This window comes from Dendrobates tinctorius, unplaced genomic scaffold, assembly GCF_039654945.1.
Source record: "Dendrobates tinctorius isolate UK_male_01 unplaced genomic scaffold, ASM3965494v1 ptg000175l, whole genome shotgun sequence".
In the NCBI taxonomy this organism is placed as follows: domain Eukaryota; kingdom Metazoa; phylum Chordata; class Amphibia; order Anura; family Dendrobatidae; genus Dendrobates; species Dendrobates tinctorius.
The window spans coordinates 2321396-2347845 of NW_027361842.1; the positions used below are offsets into that span (position 1 = coordinate 2321396).

Genomic DNA, 26450 nt, shown 5'->3' on the forward strand with positions numbered 1-26450 from the left:
TTCTCTCTATATCTATCTATCTATCTCTATCTCTATCTATCTCTCTGTATATCTATCTATCTATCTTTCTATCTCTATATCTATATCTATCTCTATATCTATCTATCTTTCTCTATCTATTATCTATATCTATCTCTATCTATCTATCGCTCTATCTCTATATCTATCTTTCTATCTCTACATCTATCTCTATATCTATCTATATCTATATCTATCTATTATGTCTATCTATCTAGCTATCTCTATTATCTATATCTACCTATCTCTATATCTTTCTATCTTACTCTATCTCTATATCTATCTGTTATCTCTATATTTATTATCTATCTTTATCTATGTATCTATCTGTTATCTATATCTATATCTCTCTATCTATTTATCGATCTCTGTATCTATCTCTCTCTATATCTATCTCTCTCTCTATCTACCGCTCTCTCTATCTCTATCTATCTTTATATCTATATCTATCTCTATATCTATCTATTATCTCTATATCTATCTCTATATCTGTTTTTTCTCTATATCTATCTCTATATCTCTCTCTCTATAGCTATCTATATATTATCTCTATATCTATCTATCTATCTATCTATCTATCTATCTCTATATCTATCTGTTATCTCTATATCCATATCTATCTCTATATCTATCTATCTCTATATCTATCTATCTCTATATCTATCTTTCTATCTAACACTATATCTCTATATCTATCTCTATATCTCATTATCTATCTATTGATCTATCCATCTATCTCTATATCTATCTCTATATCTATCTCTATATCTATCTATTATCTCTATTATCTATATCTATCTATCCATCTATCTATCTAGCTATCTCTATCTATCTCTATATCTCTCTCTATATCTATCTATCTTTCTAACTCTATATCTATCTCTATACATATCTCTATATCTATCTTTCTACATAATTAAGACATGTACAACCTTATATTATACCCGGATATTAGCGTGTTTTACCGCATAATTGGTGGTCTGGTATTTAACTCTATGCAGCTACATAGTGGGCCCCAAGAATGATTTTCTCTGGTGGGCCCAAGGTGTTCCAGTCCGACGCTGAACTCCACTATTGCCTGTTGCTGCTCGCACAGTCTTTCCAGCCTATGTAAGGTGGAGTTCCACCTTGTTGGTACGTTGCATATAAGCCGGTGAGCGGGAAAGCAGAAGTGATGCTGTAGCGCAGACAGGTGAGCAGCAGAAGGGTGACTATGATGATAGTGCATACACACTGCCCGCACTTTCAGCAGCAGCTCTGACATGTGTGGGTAGTTTTTTAGGAAGCTCTGCCCCACCAAGTTCAGCACATGCGCCAGGCAAGGGATGTGTGTCAAACCGGCTAGGCCCAGAGCTGCAATGAGATTTCGCTCTTTATCGCACACCACCAATCCAGGCTTGAGGTTCACCGGCACCAATGACTCATCTATTTGCTGTTTGATCCCAGTCCACAACTCCTGCAATTTGCGTGATTTGTCTCCCAAAGGAATTTAAGAACAGCCTGCTGTCGTGTCCCCCTAGATGTGCTGAAGTTGGAGGTGCAGGTCTTCCTGTGACCGAATGAGGAGGCAGTGGAGGAAGCAGAGTAGGAGAAGGCAACCTGGATAGATAAACATCCAACAATATTAGGTGGTAGTAGGACATGAGGAAGAATGCCTTCTGCCTCTGTCCCAGCCACTACTACTACTTTTGCCCTGTGAACAGTTAGGGAGATGTAGCGTCCCTGTGCTTTCTAATCCACGTATCAGTGATTATGTGGACCTTGCCACTGATGGCGTCGTGCAGTGCACATTTGATTTGGTCCAAAACATGTTTGTGCAGGGCAGGGATGGCCCATCTGGAAAAGTAGTGGCAGCTGGGAACAACATTCTATCCGTCTCCACAAGCCGGAATGGCAGCATTTCAAAGGCCAGTAATTTGGAAATGCTAGCATTCAAGATCATGGCTCGTGAGTGGCTAGGCTAGGCGGGTGGTATCTCCTCTTTTTCTCGAGGATTTGGGGGATGGAAAGATGAACACATCCCTGGGATTGTGTGGAGATGCTCAGTGACACTGCTGATGGTGCTGTCACATCCTCTCTTTGCTGGGAGGCAGGTGGCCCTGTTGATCATGAACAGGAGGAAGAGGCCAAGACCGCAGCAGAAGAGGGAGCAGAGGGAAGCTCAAAATTGTCATGCGTTTTAAGGTGTGTATTCCACTGCACCTCGTGCTTGTAATTCAGATACCTTGTCATACAGGTGGTGCGCAGGTTCAGAACATTTAGGCCTCCTGTCAGGGCCTAATGCCATAGAGTGCCAGCCATCTGTCGCGTGTCAGCAGCACATTCCCTGAAGAAGTGCTACACCAGGGAGCTCTTTTGAGCTCTTTGGTGTGCTTATTTCAGCAGCGTGATTGGCAGTAGCTGCTGACGTACTGGCCAGGGGCCGCCTGCTGTGTCTTGGTGCCATGCTCCATCTTTTGCTCTGCTGCTGTGGCAATGTGGCCACTTCCTCTTTCTCTGAACTGCGCATGCAACTAGGATGGCCTCAACTTCATGTGGGGTCCAGTACCTCATCATTCCCTGTGTCATCTTCCTCCGATTCCTCAACCCTGCCCTCCTTGCCAATCTGCACACTGCAGAATGACGCTGCAGTTGGCAACTGAGTTTCATCATCCTCTGAGATATGCTGTGGTGGTCCACTGACTGTGTGCACTAGCACTCTCACTTACTCATCCTCCAACATAACAAGTGGTTGGCATCATTGTACTCAGTCTCTTCCACTTCTGGGGATGGGATAGGTGGATAGGCCACGAAACAACAGCCAGCGGAGTCTTCAAAAAACAAAAGACTGCTTGGCTGATTTGCAAGGGCATGAGATGGAAGCCAGATGACATCTGTGCACTTTCTGCAGTTGAGCAGAGGTAGAAGATAATGCAAAGGAACTGGAGTCACTTTCAGCCATACAATCTAACATATTTTCAATATCTTCTGTCCTCATTATTCACATATTTCCAAACTGTCCCAGATTCATCGCTCATCCTCCTCGGGGGGCAGGCCTCTTCACTCTGTCGAGTGCATAAATTAGATCATATATTCTCTTCTCCCTCCTATGATCAGGTCTCCCCAGGAAACCAAACTCTCATCTCAGTGTCAGCAGGCTGTTGATTTACCAGTGACCCACAGCTCACAATGCTGGAGGTAGGAGAATTTGGTTATCTTGACCTCTATATTGCAGGCAATGAACCCAGAAGCAGAGTATACACATCCATAGAAATACATTGTGTACGTAACAATGTATTTTTATGGTGCCTGTATACTAAGGTAAATTAAAATATTTTTGGCTCCTATATAAGTATTAAAAATAATAAGCAATTACAAAATTATTCTTTTTCTGTGAGTCTCCCATGTGTTGAACCCACAAACCGTAACATTCCAGAAAGGTGCTGATCCACTAGCTCTAGTGATGCTACTGGCAAAATTATATATACCATATATACTTGTGTATAAGCCGACCGAGTATAAGCCGACCCCCCTAATTTTGTCAAAAAAACTGGGAAAACTTATTGACTTGCGTATAAGCCTAGGGTGGAAAATGCAGCAGCTACTGGTAAATTTCAAAAATAAAAATAGATACCAATAAAAGTAAAATTGAGACATCAGTAGGCTAAATTTTTTTGAATATCCATATTGAATCAGGAGGCCCATATAATGCTCCATACAGTTCATGATGGCCCCATAAGGGGCTCCATACAAAATACACCCGATATAATAAAAACCTATGGTCTGAGCTGAAAAAGTAAGTTAATGTGTATGTAGAATGTAAATGCATATTAACACATGACCATTACACAGAGAAAACCAGAAACAAGGCACAAAACACAAATATCTTAAAATAAAAAAATAAACTGCAAAAAATGAATGAAGGTAGTGATAATAAGGGTATTTAGTAAACATAATTTTGATCAAAAGAATGTACAAGCCATCCCACCACATCAAGGCAACCCTCATGGGACAGTCCTAACTCTTGTATTTAAAACCTTTCCACTTGTCAAGTGACGTAAATATGAACAAGGACCGAGGGACTGAACCACCAGTAAAAGCGTAGGCAAGACAGGATGGATTTCCCATCTCAGAAAAAAGGGCAGTCACACCCTTATATGCACAGAATGCACATTGAACTGAATAAAAAACTAGGGTCTGAGCTGAAAAAGTAAGTTAATGTGTAAGCAGAATGTAAATACATATTAACACATGACCATTACACAGAGAAAATCAGAAACAAGACACAAAACACAAATATCTTAAAATAAAAAACTGCAAAAAATGCATGAAGGTAGTAATAATAATAAGAAGGGTATTTAGTAAATGTGACGTAAATGTGAACAAGAACCGTTTCTGGTTTTCGTCGAGGCTATAAACGAGCATGTGAGTCAAAATGTAATGCGCTTTTATAACGTGCTCCAAATCCTAAGGCCAAAGCTACAGAATCACAAGTGAGGCTCATAACTCCATACAACAACCGATGGCATGCTTTTACTGAGATTGTTTATAAACATTTTTTAGGTTTTATTCCAGTTCGAATCCCTCATTTGCCGGTGGTTGCTACTTCTTGCTGTTTGGAATAATTCACCTGAAGATATATTCTTGATGGGAGTTTTGATTCCTTTGCTATATTCTTATGATAGATATCTCCAACTTGAGGACAATTTGGGCTTGTAGAAGACTTTTTCATCCTTTTATCACAATGACTTCAACACAAATCGGATTTGCAGAAGATTTCTCAAATCTTTTTCACTATACCAATTATGATAATTGCTTTTATATAATTACCTTTAATATTCATCTTGCATATTCACATGTTGTATACAGTTGTGGCCTAAAGTATTGACACCCCTGCAATTCTGTCAGATAATACTCAGTTTCTTCCTGAAAATGATTGCAAACACAAATTCTTTGGTATTATTATCTTCATTTAATTTGTCTTAAATTTAATAACACTAAAGAGAATGAAGCAAAAAGCAAAACATTGATCATTTTACACAAAACTCCAAAAATGGGCCAGACAAAAGTATTGGCACCCTCAGCCTAATACTTGGTTGCACAACCTTTAGCCAAAATAACTGCGACCAACTGCTTCCGGTAACCATCAATGAGTTTCTTACAATGCTCTGCTGGAATTTTAGACCATTCTTCTTTGGCAAACTGCTCCAGGTCCCTGATATTTGAAGGGTGCCTTCTCCAAACTGCCATTTTTAGATCTCTCCACAGGTGTTCTATGGGATTCAGGTCTGGACTCAATGCTGGCCACCTTAGAAGTCTCCAGTGCTTTCTCTCAAACCATTTTCTAGTGCTTTTTGAAGTGTGTTTTGGGTCATTGTCCTGCTGGAAGACCCATGACCTCTGAGGGAGACCCAGCTTTCTCACACTGGGCCCTACATTATGCTGCAAAATTTGTTGGTAGTCTTCAGACTTCATAATGCCATGCACACGGTCAAGCAGTCCAGTGTCAGAGGCAGCAAAGCAACCCCAAAACATCAGGGAACCTCCGCCATGTTTGACTATAGGGACCATGTTTTTTTCTTTGAATGCCTCTTTTTTTCTCCTGTAAACTCTCTGTTGATGCCTTTGCCCAAAAAGCTCTACCTTTGTCTCATCTGACCAGAGAACATTCTTCCAAAACGTTTTAGGCCTTTTCAGGTAAGTTTTGGCAAACTCCAGCCTGGCTTTTTTATGTCTCGTGGTAAGAAGTGGGCTTTAAACTTCTTGATGACATTGCACACGGTAGACACAGGAACATTCAGGTCTTTGGAGATGGACTTGTAGCCTTGAGATTGCTCATGCTTCCTCACAATTTGGTTTCTCAAGTCCTCAGACAGTTCTTTGGTCTTCTTTCTTTTCTCCATGCTCAATGTGGTACACACAAGGACACAGGACAGAGGTTGAGTCAACTTTAATCCATGTCAACTGGCTGCAAGTGTGATTTAGTTATTGCCAACACCTGTTAGGTGCCACGGGTAAGTTACAGGTGCTGTTAATTACACAAATTAGAGAAGCATCACATGATTTTTCGAACAGTGCCAATACTTTTGTCCACCCTCTTTTTTATGTTTTGTATGGAATTATATCCAATTTGGCTTTAGGACAATTCTTTTTGTGTTTTTTCATTTAAGACAAATTAAATGAAGATAATAATACCAAAGAATTTGTGTTTGCAATCATTTTCAGGAAGAAGCTGAGTATTATCTGACAGAATTGCAGGGGTGTCAATACTTTTGGTCACAACTGTATGTATATTAGGAATTACACATAATCACTTATTTATTTTTTCTCAATTTAATTTATTTTTATTTATTATTCATTATTTATTTTTTGTTTATTATTTACTAGTTGGTGGCCTGATTCTAACGCATCGGGTATTCTAGAATCTATCTCTTTAGTGCGCCGCAGATCTCCCGACGGAGGGGTGCGTCAATAGAATGCGCTGATTGGTCGCGGCCGGACGGGCGCGACCAACCAGCGACATGGGATTTTCGTTACAAAGAGACAGACAGACAGAATTAGACGATTATATAGTAGATTCTTTATTTATCATTTTTATTTTTATAGTTTAATTCTATATTTTCTTTAGTGCACTTTTTGTTTATTTATTTCTTTTTATTTGTTTTGTATCTTTGAAATTGTCTGGCATATATTTGTGCTCCATACACCTCTTTTCACTATCATGCACTCTCCTTGCTTCTCCTGCTCTCCTCTGTGTTTTCAGCTGTCTCCTTGGAGCGCATGCGCTGCCAGCCCAGCCTCTGTTCTTTGGGTGCACAGACGCAGGAGCGCACTGCGCACGCGCCGTCTCCTTGATGGCTGTGCGTTGCTTGCGGTCCACCACCATGCACCGGAACGCAGGTTATGGCGCGCATGCACCGCATTTATGGGGATTCAGCCCTTGCTATAGCAAAAACCTCCGGTTTATACACCTGATTTAAGTAGGTAATTTAATTTTAACCATTGTGATTGGTCGGGTGTCCTTTAAATAGCCCTGAATCCCTCTCCAAAACACGCCTCCTGAAGAAGTATATTATGAAATGTGTGTTGGGGCGGAAGGGACATCTGTGTTATCCTAAACAATCAGTAAGTTCATTTTCTTGCTCCTATATATGTGCATTGTATTTCAAACCCTCTGTGGGCTTTATACTTGTTTGTTATCAGCTATTAGCATCTTATGTGCATTCAGCATCTAGCACTTTATTTTGCTGGCATTTGCACGTTTGTGTGGTTATACTTATAGGCCAAATTTGGTGTATTAGAAATTTTGTGGTCACTATGGCAATTTAATATTCCATTAGAGTCTTGCTTTAGTAATTTTTTCATCACTATTTACCATAAGTATTACATTGCACTTTTCTCTAACTTTTGCTGCTATTTTGTATACTATATTGGGGTACATATGGAGCTGCACTTATCTGGCTCTGTTAACTTGTCCTATATTGTTGTATTTTATTGTTAACATGTGTCCCTGTGTAATTGGTGTCCAGCAGTGTGGTATTACCTATTTTAGATTGTTTATGATTCAATAAAATTCTACTTTTATGGATTATACTTTTTGGTGCCCGTTTATAGACTCCCTTCCTCTTTTCTGTGGTTCAATTGAATTGTTTGCGTTTTTGTCCTTGAAATTAAATTTGGGACTTTTGTGTTGTATTACTGAGTGATGTAAAATAAACTCAGCAACATTGAAATTTCAACACCAAAAAGGAAAAGTGATGCAAATTCACAGGATCATTTGAAATCTTAATGATATGCAAATTATGAAAAATGGAAATGTTTAAAAAAAATCTTGCTTTGTTCATTATCGAGTATGAGAGCCAGAAATGCGTGCCTTGGCATACCATCAATAAGGTTAATAGTTGTCTGAGGAATGTTCTGCTATGCTGGATGCACTTGGACACAAACATCATCAAGATCTGCTGCTGGCAGCTCCCATTGCCATTACCAAAAAATGACGTACCAGACGTGAACACTGGAAGACAAGTCTGAGATGCTGCAGGACATGTTAGCACATTTAGGCCACAAAAACTGCTCACACTAGTATGAGCAATATGCGGTCTGCTGTTAAGTTGAAAATTTGCTCTTGCGACACTTTGAAGAAATGGCGATATCTCTCACTCCATGACCAAATTATCAAATTATTATAATGCCGAGCTCTTAGTGTGCCTAGAATGACGACTGGAGGGGCCCAGCTACAGTAAATTATGCCACCCCACACCATAATCCCTGGAGTTGGACTGGTGTGGCCGTCACTCCTGAAGGTCTCTTCAACTACATAAGTCCACGACTCTCAAAGGCTATCATGGTGCAGAGCTAGGCAGCAATGTAGGATGGAATGGAGATCTATAGAAATGGGATTAGATAATTATATTAAATACTGTAGGTAGAAATGAAGGTAAGTTTCAAACTACCCCTTTAAGTAATTTTTTTACATACTATACTGTAAGTCATTTACAGTAGTTGGTAACATCTATTTACATATTTGCCAGGCCTAATCATAATGATCACTTTTCTTCACATGTTGTAATAAAAGTGTGTCATATCAACACAGTGTTCCTTATGCACTATGAAATCAGAACAAAGTGAGTAATCTCTTCAACCATGAGGATCAGTGATGCTAATAAAGAGGAGGGAGAATAAGTTTCCTTTGCCATTCTATTTCCAGTATAGAGCTGTAGACGTACTGTTAATGTTGGTACTGCTTGCATTCAGGTATGTGATTTTCCGCTTACAATATCTATTTTGAAATATTCGAATCTTATATTATTTTCCATTATTTGACAATAATGAAACATCTAGATTTTGGAAATTAGTCCACAAATACAATAGGGTAGAGAACCTTTAGAAAGAAGCTATCTACTGGAGATACAGAAACCTGCTTAGAGTCTTGTCTAACTTCATGTTGAGGTTGCAGTTCTGTACTAGAAAGTCTATAGAAAGTTATAGATTGAATTGATTTTACTGTATATACAGCATAAGTTTCCACATATATTATTATGCTTATATATATATATATATACATATATATATATTGGGATTTATGGTTTCTAGTTATTGTACATTACGTGTTAATTGGGAGTATTCCGTATTAGAAAAACATGGCTGTTTTCTTCCAAAAACAGCGGCCCCCCTGTCTGCAGGCTGTGTCTAGTACTGTAGTTCACCAGTGAAGTGAATGATGCGGGGCTATAGTAATACACACAGCCTGTAGATAGGAGTGGTGATGTTTTGGAAGAAGGCAAGCCTGTTTGTTTTCTATACATATTTTAGTTACTTGGAATAATGGTCACAATGGAAGAATCACATAACAAGGCTCGTATTCCAAAGAGTTTATTTATTGGTTGTACTTGTTACATGGAGTATGTAAGGTTATATGCAATATTTTGCCAAGAAAAGGATTTGGTTTTATTGATGCACTGCAGTAAAATCACTTTTGATAGGGATCTGTCAGCAAAATTTTGCTATTTAACCTGAGAGCAGTATGATGCAGATGCAGAGAGACTGATTCCAGTGATCACTTACTGGACTGCTTGGTGTAAATTTGATAGAATCCCTGTTTTCTCTGATGTGGATGTAGCAGTGGTGAGAATGCCAATTTTTTTATAACACCGCCCACACCCCTGATTAGCAGTTTTCCGTGTCCACTGTACATTGTCAGCAACTGCCAATAAGTAGTGAGGGCTGGGTTATATAGATTGGCTGGACTTTCTAGCACACAAGACCTAGTCTGACAGTGATAATCTCCAGTTTATAAAACACTGATTGTACTGAAACTATAGCACACGTATTAGTAAGTGACAGAGCCATGGAATCACGCTCTCTGCCTCTATATTATGGTGCTTTCAGATTAAATAGCAAAACCAGCTGATAGATTCCCCTTTACAAGGCATCTACAGGATCCAATGGATAACAGATCAATACATATTCTGTACCATTAAACCATCATAGAATTGGCAGAGAAATAGAGCATAAACAAATTTAAATACATTTTACTGCACACAGTGGCATGTAAAAGTTTGAGCACCCCTGGTCAGAATTACTGGTAGTGTAATTGATTTTAGGCTATATATATACTGTATATATATATATATATATATATATATGTGTGTGTGTGTGTGTATTGTCATTTCTTTACATTTTAAAAATTACAAAAAGGAAAATGGGCTGATGCAAATGTTTGAGCACTCTTGAAGATTTGTGTGCTCAGATAACTTTGACCAAGGTTTCAGACCTTAAATAACCTGTTAGAGTTATGGCTTGTTCACTATCATTGTTAAGAAAGGCCAGGTGATGCAAATTTCCCAGCCTCCTCTAACCTCATGCCAAAAAATAGCAGCCAAAGGTTCTTCTAAGCAGCTGCCTAGCACTCTGAAAATGAGAATTGTGGAGGCCCACAAAGCAGGAGAAGTCTATAAGAAGATAGCAAAGTGTTATCAAGTTGCCATTTTCTCAGTTCAAAATGTAACTAAAAAATGGCAGTTAACAGGAACAGTGGAGGTCAAGATAAGGTCTGGAACACCAAGCAAAATTTCAGTGAGAGCTGCTCGTAGGATTGTTTGAGAGGCAAATAAGAACTCCTACTTGACTACAAAAGATTTTCAGAAAGATTTAGCAGACTCTGGCGTTGTGGTACATTGTTCTACTATTCAGAGATATCAGCACAAATATGTCTTTCATGGAAGAGTCATCAGAAGAAAACCTCTCCTGCATTCTCACCATAAAATTCAGCTTCAGAAGTATGCAAGAGAACATCTAAACAAGCCTGATGCATATTGGAAACAAGTCCTGTGGACCAATGAAATTCAAATATAGCTCTTTGGCCACAATGATGAAAGGTATGTGTCACGACTCTGTTGTCAGATTACCTGGGGTCAGGGGCTCCTTCCCTGTCCCTAACGCTAGGGGCGCCCTATCTGTTTCTGTTGCCCGGAATACTTCTGATGGTGAAAACTCCGGGGCCACGTACCTTGCTGAACTCCTGAATCAGCCCTATATCTGCCCCCTCCCAACACCCAGGGAAGTGGGGAGTAATAGTGTATGAATATACACAATCCAGGAAGTACTATAGCGAGTATATAAAGCACAGGGGAGTGGCCAATAACAAACAGCTGAGATCATCTAAGGCCTGTTTCACACTTCAGTTGTTTGATGTCAGTTTAAATCCGCCAAAGTGTGAAAAAACAGATCCGTTTCCACTATGTAACAAACCGATACACCGGATCTGTTCTGTGTACGGATCCTCCAGTGTATGAAATTTAAAGGAGCAGAACTGTGGAAAAAAAGGAGAGAGAGAGAGAGTTTTTTTCGCCGCTGCTAGAACGGCGTTTAGGGTTAAAATGCATGAAAGGAAAGATATTCCGGGCTTGCACATTTTAAAAGAGCGGTTCCGCCGCTGAAAAAAACGTTCCTTTGTCCGTCTACTGCGGATGCTAAAATTCAAAATGGATCCTTCAAAAAACAGACGCAATGGACGACCATCAGTCATAATCCACCGCTAATGCAAGTCTATGGGGAAAAAAATGGAGGATCCGCTTTTTTCTAAAAACGGTGGATTTTGACAGACGTCAAACAACTGAAGTGTGAAAGAGGCTTCTGAGACTCTAAGCTGAACAGTTTAACCCCTGCACTGCTAACAGAAATCAGCACCATTTAAAATTAAGGAGACATGCTTCTAATCAGTGCAGGAGTACATGAAATCAGAAGTTGCGGTCTTCTGGTCCCTCTCTTTCATAGTAAACCCGTGGCAGTATGTGTAGACAAATAAGGGCACAGAATTTCAGGAAAATAACATTTTGCCAACCATTAAGCATGGGGGTGGGTCAATCACGCTTTGGGGTAGTGTTATAGCCAATGGCGTGGGGAACATTTCATGAGTAGAGGGACGAATGGATTCAATGAAATTTCAACAAATTCTTGATGCAAACCTAACACCATCTGTAAAAAGCTGAAGTTGAAAAGAAGATGGCTTCTACAAATGGATAATGATCCTAAACACAAGACAATCCACAACAGACAACCTTTAAAATGTAAAAAAAGCTAAGATATATTTTTTGGTCTAAAATGCATAGGAAATGTGTCATAGAATCATAGAGTTGGAAGGGACCTCCTGGGCCATCTGGTCCAACCCCCTGCTCAAAGCAGGATTCGCTAAATCATCCCAGTCAGATGTCTGTCCAGCCTCTGTTTGAAGACTTCCATTGAAGGAGAACTCACCACTTCTCGTGGCAGCCTGTTCCACTCATTGATCACTCTAACTGTCAAAAAGTTTTTTCTAATATCTAATCTGTGTCTCTTCCCATTCAGTTTCATCCCATTGCTTCTAGTCTTTCCTTGTGCAAATGAGAATAAAGTTGATCCTTCTACAATGTGACAGCCCATTAGATATTTGTAGACAGCTATTAAGTCTCCTCTCAGTCTTCTCTTTTGCAAACTAAACATTCCCAAATCCTGCAACCTTTCCTCATAAGACAGGGTTTGCAGACCGGTCACCATTCTGGTCGCTCTTTTCTGAACTTGCTCCAGTTTGTTGATGTCTTTTTTAAAATGTGGTGCCCAAAACTGGACACAATATTCCAGATGAGGTCTGACCAAAGAGGAGTAGAGGGAAATAATGACTTCACGTGATCTAGACTGTATGCTTCTGTTAATACATCCTAGAATTGCATTTGCCTTTTTTGCTGCTGCATCACACTGTTGACTCATATTCAGTCTGTGATCTATTAGTATACCCAAGTCTTTTTCACATGTGCTGTCACTTAGCCCTATTCCTCCCATTCTATATATGCTTTTTTCATTTTTATTGCCCAGATGTAGTACTTTGCATTTCTCCCTGTTAAAAACCATTCTGTTAGTTGCTGCCCACTTCTCCAGTTTATTTAAATCTTTTTGAATCCTCTCTCTCTCCTCTCTAGTATTAGCTATCCCTCCTAGCTTTGTGTCATCAGCAAATTTAATCAGTTTACCCTCAATTCCTTCATCTAAATCGTTGATCATCTTCAACTTTAGGCCTTTTAACCCCTTTCCGACATCGGGCATACAATTACGCCGATGTCGGACTCCCTCCCTTTGATGTGGGCTCCGGCAGTGAGCCCACATCTTTCCCGGGACATGTCAGCTGTTTTGAACTGATCATCGCCTGTATGTAGCAGAACCGATCGGGTTGTGGCAGTTTCTAGTCTCCCATGGAGACTATTGAAGCATGCCAAAAGTAAAAAGAAAATGTTTTTAAAAAAATAAAAGTTCAAATCAACCCCCTTTTACCCCATTCAAAATAAAACAATAAAAAAAATGAATCATACACATATTTGGTATCGCCTTGTTCAGAATCGCCCCATCTATCAATAAAAAAAGGATTAACCTGATCACTAAACGGCGTAGCGATAAAAAAAATCAAAGCGCCTGAATTATGTTTTTGTGGTCGCCGCGACATTGCATTAAAATGCAATAATGGGCAATCAAAAGATCGTATCCGCACCAAAATGGTATCATTAAAAACGTCAGCTCGGAACGCAAAAAATAAGCTCTCACCCAACCCATGTTTGGTGTCTATGAACTCGTAATGACCTGGAGAATCATAATGGCAGGTCAGTTTTAGCATTTAGTGAACCTAGCAAAAAAGCCAAACAAAAAACAAGTGTGGGATTGCACTTTTTTTGCAATTTCACCCCACTTGTAATTTTTTTTCCCGTTTTTCAGTACACGATGTGATAAAACCAATGGGGTCATTCAAATGTACAACTCGTCCCGCAAGAAAACAAGCCCTCACATGGCCATATTGATGGAAAAAATAAAAAAGTTATGGCTCTGGGAAGAAGGGGAGCAAAAAACGAAAACACAAAAACGAAAAAAGCTCTTGGTGTTAAGGGGTTAAAGATCATTTAATCTTCAACTTGCTTAACTGTTCACAACAACAGTAATTTTAAACAGGAGTGCTCAAACTTTTACATGCCACTGTATATTGGACCTGTAAATAAGTATTTTTATATAAGAAAACAATAAGCCAAAAAAGTACACATTTGGTATCGCTGTGTCCGAAATGACCTGACCTATAAAACTGTCACACTAGTCAACCTCTTCAGTGAACACCGTATAAAAAAAAGAAAAAGTAAGAAAATTGTACTTTTTCATCATACCACTGAACAAAAAGTGGAATAAAATCTGATCAAAACGACGAATGTAAATAAGAATGGTACCGCTGAAAACATCATCTTGTCCTGCAAAAAATAAGCCACCATACAATAAAGCGATGCAAAATTTTTTTCTCTATAAAATAGTTTTTATTGCATAACAGCGCCAAAACATATATAAATGTGGTATCGCTGTAATTGTACTGACCCGAAGAATAAAACTACCTTATCAATTTTACCACACGTGGAATGACATAAAAAAACACTTAAAAAACAATTCCTGAATAACTGTCCCTCTAACTATCCCCAGTCCCTCTAACAGGAGCTCTGTGGAATGCTTGCTCTGTCTGCAACAAACTTTCCTACATCCATGATCTTTTCTTACTCAGAAACTTTCCTTCCTCGCCATCACTGAAATCTGGCTCACCCCCTCTGACCCCCACTCCTGCTGCACTTTCATATGGTGGATTCCACCTTTCCCACACCCCCCGCCCCAGCAGCAAGCATGGTGGAGGAGTTGGTTTTCTCCTGTCAGATAACTGCTCCACTACCACCCTCTGTTACCCTCCTTTCCTTTGAGGTGCACTCTGTGCGCATCTACTCCCCCTCCAACCTCCAACTAGCTGTCATATACCGCCCTCCAGGGCCAGCCACCACCTTCTTTGACCACTTCACCACCTGGCTACTTCATTTCCTTTCCACTGATATCCCCACTATCATCTTGGGTGACTTCAATATCCCCATTGACACTTCCCTCTCAGCTGCCACTAAGCTTCAATCTCTCAATTCCTCCTTCGGCCTCACTCAATGGTCTTCTGCAGCCACTCACAAAGATGGCCACACACTGGTTGTCATCTTCACCCGCCTCTGCTCCCTATCTAACCTCTCTAACTCACCTCTTCCTCTTTCTGACCACAACCTACTTACATTGTCATCCCTCTCCTCTCCAGGTCCACAATCCCCACTCCACAAACTTGCACACCCTCGCAAAAAAATTAAACACCTCAATCTACACTCACTGTCTGAATCCCTTCTCCATCTTAGAAACATAAGTTCCCTACACAATGCGGATGCTGCTGCCGCTCTATATAGCACCACAATAGCTACAGCTCTCGAATCGGTCGCCCCTCTCACACATACCAAAGCTCGCAAAATCAACAGACAGCCTTGGCACACCAACATGACCAAAGAACTGAGACAGACTTCCAGGGTTGCTGAGCAGAGATGGAAAAGATCCCACTCCAACGAGGACTTCATCGCATTCAAACAATACCTCACTACTTTCAAGGCCACACTCACCACAGCTAAACAAACCTGCTTCTCATCTCTCATATCCTCCCTGTCTCACAGCCCTAAATAGCTATTCAACACCTTCAATTCTCTCCTCCGTCCCCCAGCACCTCCTCCCTCTCCACTCATCTCACCTGAAGACTTTGCCTCATTTTTCAAGCAGAAGATTGATAACATCTGAGACAGTTTTGGTCGACAACACCCAGAGCTCGTCCTCCTAACTGCCCAGCCCTCCTCCTCCAAAACCAACTTCTCCACCATTACAGGAGATCTACTCTCCACTCTACTCTCAAGATCACATCTCACCACCTGTGCACTTGACTCAATCCCATCCCACTTCATCCCAAACCTCACCACAGTCTTCATCCCAACACTAACCCATTTCTTCAACCTATCACTATCAACTGGTGTTTTCTCCTCACGATTTAAACATGCCTCAATCACACTTATCATCAAAAAGTCCTCTCTTGACCCATCCTCTGTATCTAGCTATTGCCCTATATCACTTCTCCCCTATGCCTCAAACCTACTGGAACTACATATCTATCTTGAACTGTCTGTCCACCTTACTGTACTTGTTTTTATTATGTATACCCCTCCTCACATGTAAAGTGCCATGGAATAAATGGCGCTATAATAATAATAAGGCCGGAGTCACACTACAGCGAGATACTGCCGAGTCTCGCAGGTTAAAACCAAGCTCTGGCACCGACACTCCGGAGCGCAGCGTGCAGCTCCATGTATTGCTGTGCGGCTGCACGCTCCGCTCCGGAGTGCCGGCGCCAGAGCTTGGTTTTAACCTGCGCGACTCGGCCGTATCTCGCTGTGTGTGATCACAGCCTAATACTGATTATCCAGCTCAAAGAAAGGGAGGCCACACCCTTACCTGCACTAAATGCAGAAACCTGAAACTTAACTGACTCCTCCTTTGAGCTGGAGATTACGTTTATATAGCTTCCCAATTGCTGCGTGTCTAAGTTCGGGACTCGGTCCTGCTCAGCCCTTATTCACACTGATATCACTATGACGCATAGTAAGGTTTAAATACTAGTGGTTAGAACCATCCCAAATTTGAATACACCTTGACGTTGGTGGGATGGCTTCTTAACTTTTTATTTATCAAAAACGATGTTTACGAAGTACTATATTTATTTATGTGCACTATTACTTTTACTTATTTACTTACAGTAGGGTCTATGTTCATTTTGTTCTTGTCTTAGGTTTTGTCTGTTTAGTGGCCAGTGTGAACATGCTCCTGTTTTGCATGCATACCAACTGTTCTGTCCTTAATACAAAAAGAAAACACAAAATGACAAATTTGCAAATATACTCTGCAGTAAAAAATATGGCAGTAATCAGCAAGTGCTGGATAACAAATACAGGGTATTTAGTCGATACGTTTTTTGCAAAAAATATATGCGAAGCTGCTCCACCACGTCACGGTAACCCTTCACGGAGCAGTCCCTATCTAATGTATTTAAAACCTGAACATGTGAACAGTGTCTAAATGAACAGGATACAGACAGGCGCCTCCTAGTATATGGGCTTGTGGTTTATGGCAGCCTGTGTAAGCTACTAATGAACCTGGATTCATGTAGCTTATACAGGCAGCTAAACCGCTATAACGGGGGTCCAATAAGAAGACTGTAGATTGAATCTGTGCTTTATTGAACGTGATGGTATATTGGCATGATGAAACTACAAGTAAACATATAATACAATCAGTCAGTATGGGTACATAGGAATACATAATATACATTATATAAATTACCTGCGCTAATAGCTAACCAAGGGAGAGCTAACTAAACAGGGTGATCTAGGAAAGGGATTAGATGTGGGGAGCGTGATTACTTACCGACAATGCTGACGCAGGGGGAGAAGAGGGATGAGGTGCTTCTAGTATGCAAGCAGAAGGAAAATGGTGGACTGGAGGGAAATGGGCTGAGCTAACCATAATCCCTTTCAAACTTACCCATGATACGTTGGAAATTTGGAGGGAAGCGAAAACGAAACCGAAAACAGAAAAACACTGCGGTTATTACTTTGGCCACTAGATGGAGCCAAAACAATGAACATTAAATCTATAGCAAACTGAGCATCATCGATATTCTGAGCAATTACTGCATATATATTATCAAAATAGATAGTCAAGAGTCATTAATTATGTCTGAGACAGAACACCAACTTATACTCCAGTTCACTTTTTTCAGCTCCCTTTAAGGTGTGATTGCAGTAAGGATACGGCTGTGCAGCAACATGTGTCACGCAAGTTCATTTCTTAAAAAAGTTGTATGATAAAAAAAATTTGTCTAACTTGTCTGTGAATGTGCAGTAAAAATGGTAAAATCGTGGAGAAGCTGTATGCAATTCACAGTCACACATGGCTTACATTAAACTCTATGACAAGTGTGTTGTTGCGACCAACATTTGCAATTCTGTGTTGCATTTTCAGGAGGTCATAGGTTGTGCTGCGACACAATAGGAAATCATTAGATGTGATGTCACAATGCGACACTGTGATTTCAATGTTGTGCAACACGTCGCCATGTAGCCTTAACCTTAAAGGGGGTATCCGGGACTTTATAGAAAATCAAAAAATGTAACTAAGCACTAACAGGCAGGTATTTGCAGCTTACCTGCCTCTTGTGCCCGGCGCTGTTCTTCCCCGGCACAGGGCGGTCACAGACGCTCCTCCTGGGGATCCAGCTGCGTCTGCTGACATGACTGGGCGGAACTTCTGGCATCATTCTGACTGACAGCCGGCTCCCCCAGTTGGGCAGTGGGGACCCGGCTGTCAATCAGAATGACCTCGGAGGTCACACCCGGAGCGAAGTGGAGCAGAAAACAAGCCTCCGCTCTGTAGATGTGATGTCAGCAGAGGCTTCTGCATCCACGGCAGCAGTGCCTGTGACCGCCCTATGCCGGGGAATAAAGGCGCCATGCACAACAGGCAGGTAAGTTGCAATTACCTGCCTGTTAGTGCTTAGGTACATTTTATGTATAGTCCTGGATAGCCCCTTTAACACAAGTGACCTGCCTTTCATTGCCACATTCAATATCGGAGCTGATCATACACGTCACATAAGATTAGGCCAGTTCACATGGAAATATAATGGTAATTGGGGCAGCCATGCTGTCCCCAGGGTCTGGCAGAAAGAAAGACCCAGGCATGTTGGACTCCTGTGTTCTCTCACAAGATAAACACTTTTGGAAGTGTCTGAGTAGTGGTCAACTTCCTCTCCATGAGTGTCCTTGCCACACGTGAACATACATATTTGTAGAGGAGCAAGGGTGTGTGCACACGCTGCGGATTCTGCTGCGGTTCCGCAGTGGATTTGCCCGCTGTGGGTCCGCAGCAGTTTTTGCTGCGGTGTACAGTACCATTATTCCCTATGGGAATAAAAAACCGCAGTGCAGACGGTGCGGATTTTTTCGCGCGGTTTTCCTGCGGTTTTGAAACCACAGAAAGAATTGACATGTCAATTCTTTCTGTGGATTCCGCTGCGGTTTACCATCTCCTCCATTGTGGAGATGAAAAACCGCAGGGCAGAACCGCAGAGCAATCCGCAGGTAAAACCGCAGGTCTTTTGACCTGCAGATTTACCTGCGGATTTTATAAAATCCGCGTGGCCAAATCCACACACCAATCCGCACGCCAATCCGCAGCGTGTGCACGTACCCCAAAGAAAGCTTCCTGATCGCTATCTCATGTGTATGTATAGCTAGAGAAATGGTGAGCAATTTAGAACTACTTGGGCTTCCTTTAGAGCTAGAAAGGATAGACAGCAAGAATGAAGTGGCCGAGACAAGACCCCATTTTGGGAGTCATTTCCTTTTAATTTATTTAACATACAGTAATCATATTTGAGTACCTGTTTTCCAGACATGTTTAGGAGGGTGTGCGCTCCACTCTTTGTGCTTTGATGCCGCACACACATGGTAATGTGTTCATATGTGCTCACATGGAGCACCATATATTTTGACATCCAATTTGACTTCTGTGTTTGATACGCCGCGACCGATGACTGTTACGTCGTGCTATTAATGCATCATGTATGATACTGCTGTTTATTTGTTGCTTTTACTGCTTGTCTCACTTTTCCCTAGCTCACCCTATTTTTGGGGATTTTCGGGCGCATGTTGGTTGATTCACCGCCACCAATGCTATTTTAAAATATGGGGTGAACACCATGACCCTTGACCCTTCTGTTATTTTTCATTTGGTTCGTTTTATAGTTGTAGCCACATCAAATGATAGTTTCTCTCAGTTGGCTGATGGTTAGGAGAACTGGTTACTGGATTAGCAATGCTATATTGCAGGCAGCAGTTATTAAATGTGGTCAGTAGAAGCAGCCATCATGGGGTTACTTATCTCCTCAGGTTTGTTTGCCACCTGGGTCTTTAGTTATTATAATATGATACTTTCGTGCAGAATAATTGTGCTGTAATCCATATATCCGGAAGAGTCGTTACTGACAGGTAAGCAGTGGAAGAGTTAACTGTCACATCCCATTGTAATGACAGGACGCAGCACTGTTACTAAGTTACTCTCCTTTCCTTCTCCTATTGGAGGATGGCTCCTGCCTGCAGTGCTTGCTGATAGGAGCCTCATCCTCTGGGCTCGCTGCGCACACACCTCTAAGGAGGGGTACAGTGGCATTCTGTATGGCAACAGCATGTAGGGGGGCAGGAGAAGGGTTCCATCTGTAGGGGGTGTAGATGGGAGACAAGCAGCTGCCTTCAGCTGATCAGGTCACCATGTGGCTGTAGACACAGACATTGGGTGCAGGATAAGGGAATTAGCCTCAGGAGCAGATTGGCACTGCAGGATTTTCTCTCTTTATCCATCCTTCATCCTGATCCTTGTCTGCAAACAAATCCAATTCAGAAGCACCAAAAATCGTGACAATAAATGAGGTAAGCGATCCCCATCCAGGTTTATATTAGCTTCTATCAATGTCTCCCACAGGCAGGAGAATGGGGCTGGTTGTTGTGTTTGAGCTGGATCATGGCCAGCGTTAACCCTTTCCTCGCACAGTCTCACGCCCCTGGCCATAACAAATGCCACTACTATCATGTTCCCTGACTAATCATGCCTGTTGTGACATGCTGCTGCTCCTGGAAGCATCTGTCAGATTGTTGTGTTATTGTGTAGTAGTCGCTGCACTGTTCTCACAAGAGTGTTATGGCGAGTAATAGTGTTTGGTTCATTGTAGGTGTCATTGAGCTGTTTCTAGATGATGCAGAATGGATTCTCCAGGAATAAATACACAGTCATGCATTAAATGCTGAGAACATCTCTTCTTCAGCACCGTGAATGATATGATAAAGGGTGTTTTATCCTTCTGAGTAATACATTCTGACTATTGCTCTTTTATCCTTGGTTGCAGCATGTTGCAATATACATATTCAATGTGTTTATTGGTGAGTGCTGCAGATACTGAGCAGGCTCCACTCCCCCCACTATTATAGAAGAGTTGGCTATAATTTGGAGTACAATACATCATACACAGCGTAAACAGACTGCGCAGTCATTTAATATGCAGGCCACTAAAGGGGATTTCTGCAATAATGCAAAGAAGATAACATGGCACTACTCTGCAGGCTACATGCAGGTACATCAGAGACATGGATGTGTGGTCTCATATAAATAAGCATGTCTAACAAGGAGCATTAACACTGTATAACTTCTGTAGTAAGAGCAGATGCAAGCATCTGTATCCCTAGTGGGGAGATGTGGGCAGGTTGTTTTGCAGCCTGGGAAGGAAAGACTGAAAATTGCACTGGCTGTGCTGCAGGCCCTAAGGGGCTTTGCAGGACAGCAAGGACGGATGATAACAATAACGGGGTACAATAAATGCAAGACAAATGCATTCATGTTACAGATCTTTGGTACAGCGTGGTATCAGGTCAGATGGCAATGATGGTGTCACCACGGGCAAATGAAGAATAGACTGTAGCAGTGTAAATATGACATCTGTTGTGGAGGGTCCATGGACAGTCTCACTCATTTTGGCACATAGATGCAGATTAGTTTGTATAGTATGTGCAAGGCTTGAGTTGTGGTATATCAAGGAGTGGCATTGTAGGAAACTTCCATCAAACATATGGAATTCTAGCTAGAAATGCTGGAATAGTGTTAGGAATATTTGGTGTCAGCCCAATAGTATCTTTTAAACTTGACACCAATTATTCTTTTGGAAGTTCTCTAGATCATTACATGATGTACTGAAGTATGTAAAATCCCATAGCTTACCTTGAACAGTGGGTGATGGCCTCTTCTGACCAAATATTGGATGGAAGGCAAAGACTTGTCTGAGATTAGTCACTCATAGACATTATGCAACAGTATTGAATACAAGGTTTAAGATAGATATGAATGAAAGAAATAGATAGAAAGATAATAGATAGATAGTTATGAGATAGATAGATAAATAGATGATGATGATAGATAGATAATGATAGATAAATAGATAGATAATAGATACAAGGATAAATAGATGGATAGATAGATGATGATAGATAAATAAATAGATAGATAGATAGATGATAATAGATGGATAGATAGATGGATAGAATGATAGACATATAGATGGATAGATAGAAGGGTAGATAGGAAAGGTTATAGATAGATGAGATAGATAGATAGATAGAATGATAGACAGATAGATAGAAGGATAGATAGATAGACAGATGGCTAGATAGATAGGTAGAAGGATAGATAGATAGATAGATAAATAGATAGATAGATAGATGGATACTTAGAAGATATTAGCTATGAGGAAGATGGGCAGATATGAGAAAGATAGATATCAAGAGTCTCAAGACATATTTATGTGTTATGAAAGCCAGTCCGCTTTGCTGCATAACCTCTTTTTCAATAAGTACTGTAGGTCAGTCCTATGTCTGGGAGCACTGATTATATGTAGGTGAATCATCACATCCCGCACGGCCTACTCCCTGGCAACACAAATGACATGTTTTTTCTAAATTAACTATGTTGTCTGCTTACAAAAAGTCAATCGTAACGATGGGCATTATTCTGGATATCTGGCTTTATATATATTTAACCAAATCCCACTCTTATTCATCTCCCTCAAAATAGATGCGTTTTCTCAGTGCTGTTATCTGCAGTATTTCGAGATGGATTTTCCTGTAAAGTATGTACATTTGCGGATTCATTTAATGGTGAAATGATTCATGGGAGTGTACAATCAGAAAATTATTATTTTAATTTTTTTTCCTAATTTACCATGTTACCATCTAACAGGATTACAATGTAAGGTTAGTGTGCCTATACACATTAGGCGGTGTTGGCCAAGTCCACCTATTTCTGCAGGACTGACCCACCATGTAAGGTTTATGGGGATGTAACCACTCAGCGCTGATGGAAGATGTTTTCTTGATATACTTATGACTAAAGCCCCCGTCACACATAGCGATCTCGCTAGCGAGATCGCTGCTGAGTCACAAGTTTTGTGACGCAACAGCGATCTCACCAGCAAGATCGCTGTGTGTGACACCTATCAGCGATCGTCCCCCCTGCCGGGTATCGCTGATCGCGCTGGTCTCCCGCTGGCCAGCACGCAACGCTGTGTGTGGCAGGCGGGAGACCAGCGATCAGCGAGCAGGAGCTTGTAACCAAGGTAAACAGTGGGTTTCTAAGCGCCCCGCGGTGCTTAGAAACCCGATGTGTATCTTAGTTGCCAGCGCGCTGATGCAGGCAGCTGGTATCCAAGGTAAACAGCGGGTTTCTAAGTGCCGTGCGGCACATAGAAACCCGCTGTTTACCTTGGTTACCAGCTCCCTGCATCAGCGCGCTGGCAACTAAGATACACAGCGACGCGCACGCTTGTCGTCGCTGGAGCTGATCACTGGTGAAGCTGCCTGTTTGACAGCTCACCAGTGATCATGTAGCGACACACCAGCGATCCTGACACGTTCATATCGTTGTTGGGATCACTGGTGAGTCGCTCTGTGTGACGGGGCCCTAAGGGCGCAGTATCGCACCTGAAACGCGTAAGGTTTTTTAATCCTCTCCCCTCTTTTTAGCTGCACTTTGTCTGAATAAAGGAACAATTTTTTTCACCAACCTCGTTGGAGTGCCAGAGAAATCCTTTCCCTTTCCAAATATTAAACAGTGGACTAGAGAAGCAATCATAGAGATATTCAGTAATGAATCAGAAATCTGCAAAGGCCAAAGAGGTGACGCGGGAACTTTGTGTGGTTCATACTAACAATTTGTGCATTTATCACAAAGTAAACAAATCTGGGTGAAAGTCTTCTCAGTATGGTGACTCCATAATTTTTGGTAGGCTTTGTAGTTTGGAAAATACATATTATGAAGAAGACTTAATCACAATACATTGATATAGCAAAGGTCATTCTGGGGCTGGAACTGCAAAAAGGGATCATCTGCGTGGTCTACCTGGAATTTTTACTGTAAGAGCTGTGAGACTATGTAACCCTCTCTGCCAGAAGACGTAATCCTCTTAATTGTTTTTTAAAAAGGTCTAATAGAGTTTCTTGACAATAATAAGTTACCAGATTAGTGGAGATGAGACGTTGATCCAGGGATTTAATTCTGATTGCAATATTTAGAATCGGAAAAGTCCCACTCAAAGGTTTGGTCACACCTGTTCATGCAATGTTTTTTCTTGTTTTTACTAGAAGGTGCACATTGAGAAATCAGACTAAAGGAAGCAAAACTACAAGACAACACGTGAAAAAGAGTAACGAAAAACATGTGAAACAAACCGGAATATCTGTGAAACATTAGATACCTGAAGGAACCCTTCTTTTACACTGATGGCAATTTTACACGCCTTTGGCGTCACCTGGAATGGCTTGCGATAGTCTTTAAGGAGTTCCCAGACTTGCTGAGCAATTGTCTGCTTTGCATTCACTTTGTAATCCAGCACATCCTAAACTATCTCACTTGTTTTAAAATTTGTTGATTGTGAAGAAAATGTCAAATGATGCAACAATCTTCCCTCTCCTCTTTGGTCACATTGCCCTTACACAGCCTGAAGATGTATTTTATGTCATTGTCCTGTTGCAGCACAATGGTCACCCTAAGTGCAAGCGAGATGGATAGCATATCGCTGCAGAATTCTTTAGTGGCCATCCTGTGTCAATGTGCTTTAAATTTGGAATAAATTACCAACCATGTCACCTGAAAAGCATTCAAACTCCATTTTGACACATCAGACCACAGTACAGATTTTCAATGATCTAATGTCCAGTCCTTGTGTTGCTTAGCCCAAACTAATCTTTTCTTCAGTAGGGGCTTCTTTGCAGCAAGTTAACCATAAAGGCCTGCTCATAGTAGTGTACTCTAGTCTAGACAATTGAAATTGAGATGTGTCTGAAACTTGATGTATGTGAATCATTTTTTACGGATGTTATGTGAGGTGCTGTTAGTTTGTGGTTTCTGAGGCTGGTAATGCTGATGAACTTATCCTCTGCAGCAGAGGTAATTCTTCATCTTCCTTTCCGCAAGTAGCCTTCATGAGAGCCACCTTTGTCATAGCGTTTGATGATTTTTATGACTGCACTTCAGGACAGCTTTAATGTTCTAACAGTTTTTCCAGATTGATCTTCAAAGTAATGATGGAATGTCGTTTCTCTTTACTTAGTTGAGTGTTTTTTAAAGTATTTTGAAATAGGGCTCAGCAATGTATGGAATTGTGTACCAATACTGTATTTACAAAACAATCCTGAAAGTCACAAACACTTTCTGACGGCAGGTGATTCCACAAATGAACTCTTAACGAAGTATACCTGATCACTGGAAACCATTCCATGTGACTACTGCTTGAGAGAAAAGGTTTGTAAAGCTGTCATGAGGGTTAAAGGCGGTACTTTGAGAAATCTAAGATTTATCACATGTGTTGCGCAAGTGTTTCTTTCCATATTTGTTCCTTTGTGGTTTTGCTGCCTTTAGTCTGAATCTACAATGTGCACATCCCAATAGGAACAAGGAAAAACATTTTATGAACAGGTGTGTCCAAACTGTTGACCGGTTCTGTAAGTATTTTACTTTAGTTTGCTATGCATTATGTTATTTTCCTAACTGGTTCTGTATATTAACCCCTTTCCTACAATGGACGTAATATTCCATCCATGTGACCAGGGATCTATGTTGTGAGTTCATTTTCCCCTTCACTACTGAGGCCCGAGGAACTCCCTCTTCTGGTAAAGAAAGGTAGTGAGCCTGATTATCAAACACCTGAGGCTGATGATGATGACTGGCTGAGTGGAGTTACTGACTGGATATAAGGCTGCCGACGCCCTTCTGCCCTGCGGGTGATTTCTCTGTGGGATCCTTGGAGACCAGTCTGAATTCCTGCTCCTCTAAAGCTAAGTTTGCTGCTCGGCTTTTTGCATTGGTGCTTTGACTTTGTTTTGCTTTGTTTTTCTGGATTCTGCCATTCCCTGCTGGGGTGTGCTGAATTCCTTTAGCTCTGTCTTCTGAAAATATTTGAGTGCTGATTTAGTTTTTGAAGCCTAGCTGCTTCAGGGCCTTTTTCATATCAGCTTGTTGGCTTATGTCTTTGATAGGGTTTTGGCAGATTGCAGACAGCAGCCTTCCTGTCCTTTCCTATCTAGGTAGTTTTGGGCCCCGTCTTTGCTCAGTCTATCTTTCTGTCTGTGTTAGTGTTTTCATCTTGCTTCACCGTCATTATATGTTGGAGGCTGCCTATTGCTTTGGGGTCTGCTCTGGGGCAGTTTAAATTTCCCCTTTCTTTCTTTGGGCCTATTTAATTCTCCGGCTGTGATCGAGGGGTCTAGGGCATCGTAGGAGCCCCCCATGGCTACTGCTAGTTGTGTTGATAGGTTCAGGGGTCTGCAATCTGATAGTTGCCAACTTCTCTGGTTTTCTGGACTTAGCTTGTATTTCTGTTTTTGCCTCCTACGGTGACTCATTCATAACAGACCTAATTCCCATGGACGGAATATTACGTCTAATGCAATCAGCTGCTCTCCGGGGAC

General features: G+C 41.2%; 1 protein-coding gene across 1 annotated transcript in view; it reads left to right on the forward strand.

The window, feature by feature from the left end:
* Window positions 1–20097: 20097 nt before the first annotated feature.
* ABHD8 (abhydrolase domain containing 8) overlaps window positions 20098–26450 on the forward strand; it is a 60735-nt gene continuing 54382 nt past the window's right edge. Inside the window, exon 1 of the mRNA XM_073551337.1 lies at window positions 20098–20372. The gene's annotated coding sequence lies outside the window, so the exon portion shown is untranslated. The remainder of the gene's footprint in view (window positions 20373–26450) is intronic.